The following is a 9,952-nucleotide window of genomic DNA, read 5'->3' on the forward strand; positions in this document are numbered from 1 at the left end:
TCAGAATGCTTGTTAACCACCTTTTGAAGACGTTTGCAAAGGTAAAACCCATTAGTAAATAACTCACTATTTGAAAAGCTCATACCGTAAAATGGCTAGATCATGTGTTGTCAAAAGGTTTGTCAGGTTAGATTAATGGAATGGGTATCATATAGAACAGGGCAGTAGTTTTCAAACTGTGGTATGTGAAGCGAATGTCTTAGTATTCACACTAATAAAACTGATGATTAAAAACACACATATGACATGATAGAATATTTATGAAAACTTATTTCAATAATGAATAAATGAATGAAATTTAAAAGCAATTTAGTCGTGTATAATATGTTTATTATAGTGTATTATAGTGTGTATTATAATATAATATAATATAATATAATATAATATAATATAATATAATGCATAAATATATTTCTAATGTCTATAGTATTTATAATAACACATTTCAATAATTAGCATGTGGAAAAACCAAAATAAAATAAGAAAAAAAATTACTAAAACAATAAATATTATTCATTGAAATAAAATAGCAGTATTTTTTTTGAGAGTATGGTATGTTTTACAAGAAAATACTAATTCAGTATATATATATATATATATATATATATATATATATATATGGCATTTTCACTGTCCCACAAGATAAAAATGAATATAATTTATATTGTCGTTATTTTAAATGCAGTAAGTGGTTAAACATTTATTTGTCCTACATGGACCTGTTGTTATAAAAGCTGCAGTGTTATTCGATTTTTTTAATTGTTGAGCCAAATTTCTAAATTGTCCTATGGGTGTGACTGTCTCAAGCATGGTTCAATAAATTACAACTTTTATAAATGAAAAAGAAAAGCATAAAAATGTTAATAAATGCCTTCGGCATAATTGTGTCTATTTTAGTAAATGACAATCATTTTTTTCATCCATATATTTCTGAAAACATAGGAACTTGATACATTTTGTCTCTAAAAACCACATCCTCTGGTGTGACACCGTAACATACTGATTGACTAAGAGACTGAATTTTGTTGATGAAAATTATTTTTTGTTTTGTTTAAAATACATGCTGTGCATGCTACATGTGTGTGTGTGTGTGTGTGTGTGTGCGCGCTTGTGATGCAGAGCGAACTTGCAGATTAATGATATAATAAATGAAAGGGACCTTAAGACTCTTCAATTTCAAAAGTCTAACGTGGAGAAAAGTAGTTGTGTGTGTGTGCGTGTGAGTCAGGCTGCTCTCAGCTGGCCCTGATCCAAGAGTGTAGTGGCCCAGAAGACAAGTCCTCTTATCTGGGTAAGTGCTGTGGGCTGGTGTGTGTGTGGATGCATCTCCAGAATTATCCAGATAGGACACGCAGGTTTGACAGCTCCAAACCTAGTGGTTTTAGTGTGGGAACCGGCTCTATCCACACCTTTGTGTCCTGATGTGGATTTGTCCTTTGCAAGGTTGACGGCCTGTGTATAATTTGGATGTGTGTGTGTTTCTGTTTCATGAGTTTCCTAGTTGTTTACTTGATTTGTGTGTATACAATCGAAGTTTGTGTTATGTGATATCTATCATGTCCTTGTGCAATTGACATTTCTGTGTGTGAATAATCTGTGTGTAGTTGTGTACATGCGTTGCTCTGGTTTTGCTGGTGTTTCAACCTGGAGAGCAATGATGAGATACATTGCCAGTGGTGAAATATTGATTTAAAGCTTCCATTAAATAGTTTGACATAAATTGCCTTTCATATTTGTAATCTATTCTTCCAGATTAGTTAGACTGTAACTTTAACATGTATGTTTTGCTGTCAACTTTTTAAAGTTCACTAGCATAGTGATGGCCTCATATGTCACAGGCTAAACAGACTAAACACCAAAAAAACATAATTTGATTTAATCTTATATCTAGAATCCTATTCCAAGATTGTAGCTAACTGGCTTTGTACACATGTGGGATGTGTCTATGCAGGATCATAATTAGTGTGTGTGTGTGTGTGTGTGTGTGTGTGTGTGCGTGTGTGTGTGTGTGTGTGTGTGTGTGGATCCCCTTTCGATTCTCATCAGAGCAAATCAGTAGTCTCTCCAGGGACAGGGCTCAGTCTGATCCCAGGCTCAGCTGGCCTCTCTGGGCTTCATCTCTCAAGCAGGTGTCCTCATGTGCTGGAGCCTGTTCTCATCAGCCTCTCACAAACTAAAGGATTCAGAAAAACCTGCAAGACCTCAGGGGAAGACTCAGGAAGCTCTGCCTGGGAGAAACATTTTCACTGTGCATTGGACATTAAGTTTTCTGGAAACTTTGCAAGTCTGTGCAATCATATGTCAAAGGTAAGATCATTCAGTTTCTTACTGGGTAGAACTTTGGGGAGCTGTCCATTATAAACCTATGATTAAGGATACTATACCTCAATGAAATTTTTTTTTTTTTTAATTGTTACATAAATTTTTTTTTTTCAAAGTGCAGTTTAAAAGATGTTTTTTTTAATTCAGAAATCAAGTAATTTAAATTTCTATTTATTTGACCATTTCTAATTTATTTATATACAGTGCACTGAGTGCAGTAATCATTCTCACATACAGTATATATTTGTTCCAATTAATTGATAGTACAGTAGCACATTTCAATAAAAAAAAATATTAAAATAAACTCAATTTAAATGAAAGGGATTCATTTATAGGACTTAGTATATCCAAAATTTAACACAAATTATAATGTTTATATACAAATTAAATTATACCTTTTTTAAGATAGTAATACTATTATGCATCAAGAATGCATTGTGCATTTTTTTCCAAATAAATAGCTTTTTTTCCCACAAAAATATTAAACAGCACAAACATTTTCAAATGTGAGTATTATTAGAAATGTTAATTGAGCACTAAATCAGCACATTAAAATGATTTCTGAAAGAACGCATATACGACTGAAGACTAGTAATGACTGCTAAAATTCAGTTTTGCCATTACAGAAATAAATAATTAAAATATCTCAAAGTATAAAACAGTTCTTTCAAACTGTAATAATGTTTCTTAATATTACAATTTTTACCATATTTTTGATCAAATACTTGACTCATTTGATCAAGACTTGGCGAGCATTAGAAACTTATTTAAAAAATATAAAAAATCTTACAAACACAGTAGTGTTCATTCACTCATGCTGTCAACACTTTATCCGAAGCATCTGTAAAAAAAATAATAATAATAATAAAAAAAATAAAATAAAAAACAGGGAAGACTGTAAATAAATCATTCATTCATTCCAGAAGTTGTAAAATAAAACAGCTAAAACACTATCATTGGAGTATGATTTTACAAGTAAATACTATTTCAGTCTTTCTACTTAAAGATTTTGTTTAATTCCATGTTATTAGTCATTTCTTTATAATTAACTGTGAGATTTATTAGCAATTTCTGAGTACATTTTTATTTATGTATTTATTTATTTTTTATTTGTTTCAGTGTTGAATTTCTCTTTTTTAGTTGGTTCATTAATTCATTAGGAAATGTTCATTTTCCTAGCTCTTTGAAATGGAATTAGCAATTCCAATTCAACTCCATTCCGGAGTGGAATGACAGAGCAGTAGTGTGTTATATGGTGTTGGGGATGCTGAGATGTGTTCTGTCAGGCCTGTGGTGCTGTAGTTTCATGAATGTTGTGGTCTACCGCTCTGCTTTGCCCACTCAACCACACAGTCATCACACACAGCTGTTGGCATTAGCCTGCTAGCGTTGTTCCAGAGGTCCATAATTATGTGTGAATGTTTGAGTGTTTATTAGTTTCAAACGAGGCCCACACGGGATCTGTGCACAGAACTTAACAGAAACATCCACAGAATTGAAACACCTGTTATTCACAGTTCTACACTTCCCCCAGCCCTTGTGTGTTTGTTTATTAAATATTTGTACAGATTTGATTAATGCCTTCTGCAATAAGTGTGTAGTACTTATAGCTTTATTTAATACAATTCTAAATCCTTTAAAAGCCAAAATCAGTGTAGAAAAATGCAGAAAAGTACACACATTCTGTCTAGACCTGCTCATAATTTAGTGCCTAACTAAAGAAGCTATTATAGTCTATCAATATGCCTTTAACCCTGTTCCAACCCCCAGTGGGTTGTTTAATGTCTTCTAAGGCAGCAGCAATATACCCAAAATGGAACCTCATAAGTAACTGATATGAAATGCCCTCTGTGGGCAGTGGGCAGGAACTCAGTTAACTCACACAAACGCTGCATAAATAGCTTTTCTTATATGGAGTAGATTTGTATACTAATATTTTTCAGTACTCTGTAAATAAATATATATTCTGTTTAAAAGTTTAAGGTTAGTACATAACTTTTATTCAGCAAGGCTGCATTCAATTGATGACTGTAAAGACTTTTATAATGTTATAAAAGATTTGTTTTGCAAAAAAAAGATGTTCTTTAGAACTTTATATTCATCAAAGAATCTTAAAAAAATGTTTTGAACGTTGAAATAATGCATGTTTCTTGAGCACTAAATCGGCATGTTAGAATGATTTCTAAATAGCGCAGACTGCAGTAATGGCTGCTTAAAATTCAGCTTTTCATCACATGGATAAATTATATTTTAATATATTTTAAAACTGTAAACATTTCATTTAAATTGTAATACGATTTCACAATATTACATTACTGTTTTACTGCATTTATGATCAAATTGATAGCCTTATTGAGCATGAGACTTTAAAAACATTAAAAATCACACCAACCATAAACATTTGAACAGTAGTTCAATTAAATAAGAATTACATTTTCAAAAATTAGTTTGATTTAATTACTCTAAAATTGTCAAGTGTTGTAACCACCAAGAATTAAAAACTATATATATATATATTTTTGTTCTTTCATAATAGATTCTGGGAATCCATTATCCATGAAGGATGCATGTGACTTTACCTTACAGTAGATTTTAGCCTAAATAAACTATTATAGTGCAGCCGGTTACCCAGAATGCCTAGATTTGGGATCCAAACAATCAGAAAGGCTGTAGATTTATGTGAATTGGGTTTTCTGACTTTGGGCTGTTTAATAGCTTTACAGTACATCATGAGTGTGATTATGATGCCTAAAAATGTTGTCTATAGGTGGGAAGCACTCTAGATTTTGGAACAAATGTTATGTCTCCATCCCTCAGACCTGCACTTCCTGTGTGGGTTAGAATACAGTGTTTTCTATCTTTTCATTCTGTTTTTTTCTCCTGTTTACTCACTGAATGCACATTGACTTGAATAGATGTAGGTTCATCTTTTATACAGTTATATTTGAAATAGCCATCTCCTAATATCTCGTTGGCTTGTGTTAATTTCTGCATGATTTATAAAGCAGCACGACGAGATCTCTTCACATAAACCTGCCACATCAGTGGCTAATCTCCTTTGTTGTGGATGTTAATGAGAGCATGTGGGCCGATGAACTTGCATACGCTTGCATCTCATACACACTCCTCACGTGCACAGCCCTGAGTCTTCCTGTGAGCTACTTCCTTCTGATATTGCTGTGGCAACCGTATCTAGGGACAGCAGTGTTGCCTGGACCACTTCTGAGGTAGTCATGCCAGAACTGACAGTTTCCAGGAACACACACACACACACACACACGTGTACACACACTTACATATGCTCTGGCTGTGCAAGAGCCCATCTGGCCTGATGTATGACAATACACCAGGATGACTACAGATCCCTGTGTGACTCACGCTTAGTCTGGGAAAATATACAAATATTTTCAACCATGAAATAGACATTGGAAATCTCCATTTTGATGAGAAATTGTTCACTCTTTTCTTGTTTTATGAATAAGATGGAACATTCAGAAGCCATAACCTTTCGCTAACATGCACACAAAGCTCTTCGTTCACAGTCAAACACGTTCTTTGTGGAGAGCATGACCTTTATAAAAATAAACATGATTCAGGATTTTGAGAGATTCTTCAACGGGAGTCAGAGCCACAATCTGCTAAAGCTTTAGATTTATGTGCTATTGTCCGGTTCAATCTCCCTCTCTCTCACACAAACTCACACACACACTCACATTGTATAGCAGAGGCTTGTTTCTGGTATCATGCTTCCATATTCATCTCATTTCATTTGCACTGTGGGTCAGATGGCTTTAATTTCGCTGACTGCACCCTGGCCGGCCAGAACACTGATGCAATAATGTGGCAACAATAGAAAGCTGCGTATGCCGTGGGGAGCTGTGCTGGACAGGCTCTGTTTTGGCATCCCATTATTCTAGGTTTGATTTGTTTGGTAGGTTTGCATCCACAGTGCCTCTTCATAGATTTGTTATTTGACCATTATTGCTACTCGCTCCATCTAGACTCTCAGCTAAGCCATAAAAAATCCGGATTTTCTCAGTAACAGTATAATATTAATACAAACAAAATTATATACATGATATAACAGTTCATTAGAGGATCATATTTGAAATGATAGAAGTGCTTAAAATATGTTGTACTGTAATAAGTCCCATATATACTATACTGTTGTATATAGATCTTTTTTTTACTTCAAATCTTTAAAAAAGGGTTTTTTTTTTTTCGGTTTAAACCTTACAATGTTAATATATGAACATGTGAAGGATAATATATGATAATTTGAATGAATCTGAATATATACATTTCAATGAAAAATAGTATTAATCAAATATTCATATCTATTTCCTGCATTCATGCCAGAATGCCATTTTATACCATTGTAATATATTTCTGAAAAACCTTTATGCAGATTAACCATAAACGAGTGATTATGTGACAGCATTTCGGCATATGAAGGTTGTTTTAAATACACAATTTGTAACCCATTAGTGCTTATTAATGTCATAACTGTTAGAAATGCCTTACCTGTTCCCTATTTTGATTTCCATATCCATACACTCATATACCTAGACACAAAACACACACACACACATGGTGAGGCAACAGCACTGTAACAATACTGTCCTGAGCTAACCCTCAGCTGCGGCCAAAGAAACCCCACTGCCACCTGCTGGAAGACTCAGGTGAAGCCAGTAATATGTCAGCTGGGCCATTAACTAGCATTTACTACAAAATGTAAGGCATAACATATTCAAAGCCCAGGTAACATGTAAGTAATAACATATGGAATGTTGTTGTTGAAATGTGCTCATTCTGTTTTGACATTCAAGATTACTGTATATCCAATATTAATAAAGCTTGTTGATCACCAGTCCAGCAAGCATAAATACATCAAACCATCTGTTGTTTTTTTTCCCCTCCTTATGAGGCCCTGTTACTGTTTAATACAAGTCCAACCAGTCTAAAAGACAAACACATAGCATGTTAATGAGGTACACTGTGGGTAAACCCACATCCAGTTGACCTACTTAGCATATCCAGATGGACAAACTCAACTTGTTGGTGTTATTTATTTACAGCTTCTCTTGTATTGCTTCTCTCTTTTTTAAATCTTATTTTATTTTTTAGGGGGAATTGCTGGAAAGCAAGACTCATTGCAGATCTATGGCCCCAGTACAGTCATACCCGCCCACCCCTGCCAGTCATGATTTGCAAGGATCTGATTGGCTGATTCTGCTCATCAGTTGCAGATGGGAGCTTACTGCCTTCATCAGGGGAGGAATATAAGCAGTCCAAATCGCCTTAGCTCTTTTAAGAAGAGCATTGGAAGGCCTGAGCGTCTTGTAATTGTGTTTCTTGTAATGAGATGGATGGGAGAGAGTGAATGAGATGAGCACAGAATGAATGAATAGAGGGGGAGAAAGAGAGATTAATAGCTCTTTGGACAGACAGGTGTGGTGTTTGTGGAGGAGGATGAACACAAACACAGCAGTATTATATCAGAATTGACTCAAGCCTGTAGATATAAACAGTTGGGTTAGCTTAGCGGTTCTCATGCATGGTTCCAGGGCCCACTACGGGGCCTTAATAAACTTCCAAGGGTGACTCAATGACTTTTTTTTTTTTAAGACAAAACATGTATTGAAATGAGAGAAAAATAGAGATATGTCTTATTTTAATTTAACCCCTCAACAACTTTCACTTTCATTATCTATGAACCAGGATTCCCACAAAAAGTCTGGATATGAGAATCTAATTTTAAAGTGCCCCTATTATGGATTTTTTGAAAATTGCCTTTCATGCAGAGTGTAACACAGCTCTACGTGAATGAAAACATCCTGCAAAATTTTTAATCTGAGAGTGCACCATGTATGAAGTTAGTGTCTCTCAAAAGAAAGAGTCGACTCTGAATCATTGAAGCAAGTCGTTTTTTAAAACGAATCCCAAGCCGTTTCATGTTGATGTCAACATCAACGTAAACATTAGCATATTGCCCGCCCACTTGTTGGTGTTTCCTGTTGTCTGAATGAAAATGCAAATTCTTTTTTTGGCACTAAGTGCGGCTTTTGGAATGGTAAAAATAGCTGTTTCCCCGGTAACAGCTGTAGACAAAGCAGCACTGTGCTTTATCAGGCATTACAGGCATGATCAAAAATGAAAATGGAACCAATCGGACCAATCACAGCAGATTAGCGTCACGCAAAGGAGGGGTTTGGGAAAATGAATCGTTGAGCGAATCGTTTCGGAGTCGTTGAGCAAGTAAGATAAAAATAAATGCATATTATAAGACAATAAAAGTGTTTTTTTACCTTGCATGAATGTCAACCTGTTGTTGGGGACCCCCAAAACCAAAATATGAACCTTTTATTACCCATAATAGGGGCACTTTAAGTGTGCTTTCTAGACCCAAACAAGGTCATGTAAATAACAAAATCTTAAGCCATCAACACTTTTTTTAATAATAAATAGTATATTTAATTGGAGTTTGGAATAACCAGAAATTTATTAATAGGAATTGTGTTATCCATTATAACAGGCCCAATTGACGCTTCACGGGAGGTTGATTGACAGGCAATCTGAGCAATCATAACGCCATTTTTGTCCGACAAACAAACCAGACAGGAGAGCAGATAACATTGGTGGACTTGAACTTGAAAAATGATGTATTGACGTTTTTCCACGGTTGAAACAAGATATCTTCTGATGTTCATTTCGCGCTATTATAGGAAAGTGAAAGAGATGAACGGTTCACGTGATGCTTGAATCTATCACGACACATCTTACTGAATAAATTTAATTGGAGCTTGGAATAACCAGAAATTTATATTTATTATATAAAAAAAGTGTTGATGGCTTAAGATTTTATTTATTGTTTGAATTTCTTACAAATTTACAAAATTTTAAAGCTGACACTTTGTTTCATACCAAAAGTAACCTGCTCGGTCTTGTCTGTCGGCGCACTGTCAGTGTTGTGCTGACTTGCTGCCTCGCTGCCAATGACTTTGCAGGCAACGTTTTTGCACGAAGGCACCTCATGAAATTTCGGACAGGCTTCTGAGGCAGCTTAACGGTTTAATGATCTACAACAAAATCGAACAAGTTTTTGTGATAACTAAATGAATAGTTAATTACTATAATACTGATATCTCGCTAGAAATAACATCAAAAGTGCAAAAAGTTAGTCAGAAATATCAATTTACACACAAACTGACCACCAAACGCAACTTTCAGATGCCATCTTTATTTTTTATCTCAACCATCAAGGAATGGAACGCACAGGATTGTGGGATATCAAAGGCAGTGAAGGATACATCTTTGCTGCCTTCAAAATTCGATCAGAAGAAGGTACCTCCGGAGACAGGAAGTGAAGCAGAATTTGGATTTGGACGTGCCTTGATGCCTTCCTGCCTTATAATGTTGCCTCCGAAGGCAGCATTTTAGAGTTTTCGGACGCAGAAGTGTGAGAATATGAGAGCGCCATGGCTTTTTACTTTTTTTTTTAGTCATTTATTAGATGCTTTTATCCAAAGCGACTTACAAATGAGGACAACAGAAGCAATCAATTGTAGTATTAAAACAACTAAAAACAGATCCAAAACTAAAAGCTAAAACTTTTTAAATAGTACCTATA

The sequence above is a fragment of the Sinocyclocheilus grahami genome, unplaced genomic scaffold (genome assembly GCF_001515645.1).
Source record: "Sinocyclocheilus grahami isolate Dianchi unplaced genomic scaffold, SAMN03320097.WGS_v1.1 scaffold848.1, whole genome shotgun sequence".
In the NCBI taxonomy this organism is placed as follows: Eukaryota; Metazoa; Chordata; class Actinopteri; order Cypriniformes; family Cyprinidae; genus Sinocyclocheilus; species Sinocyclocheilus grahami.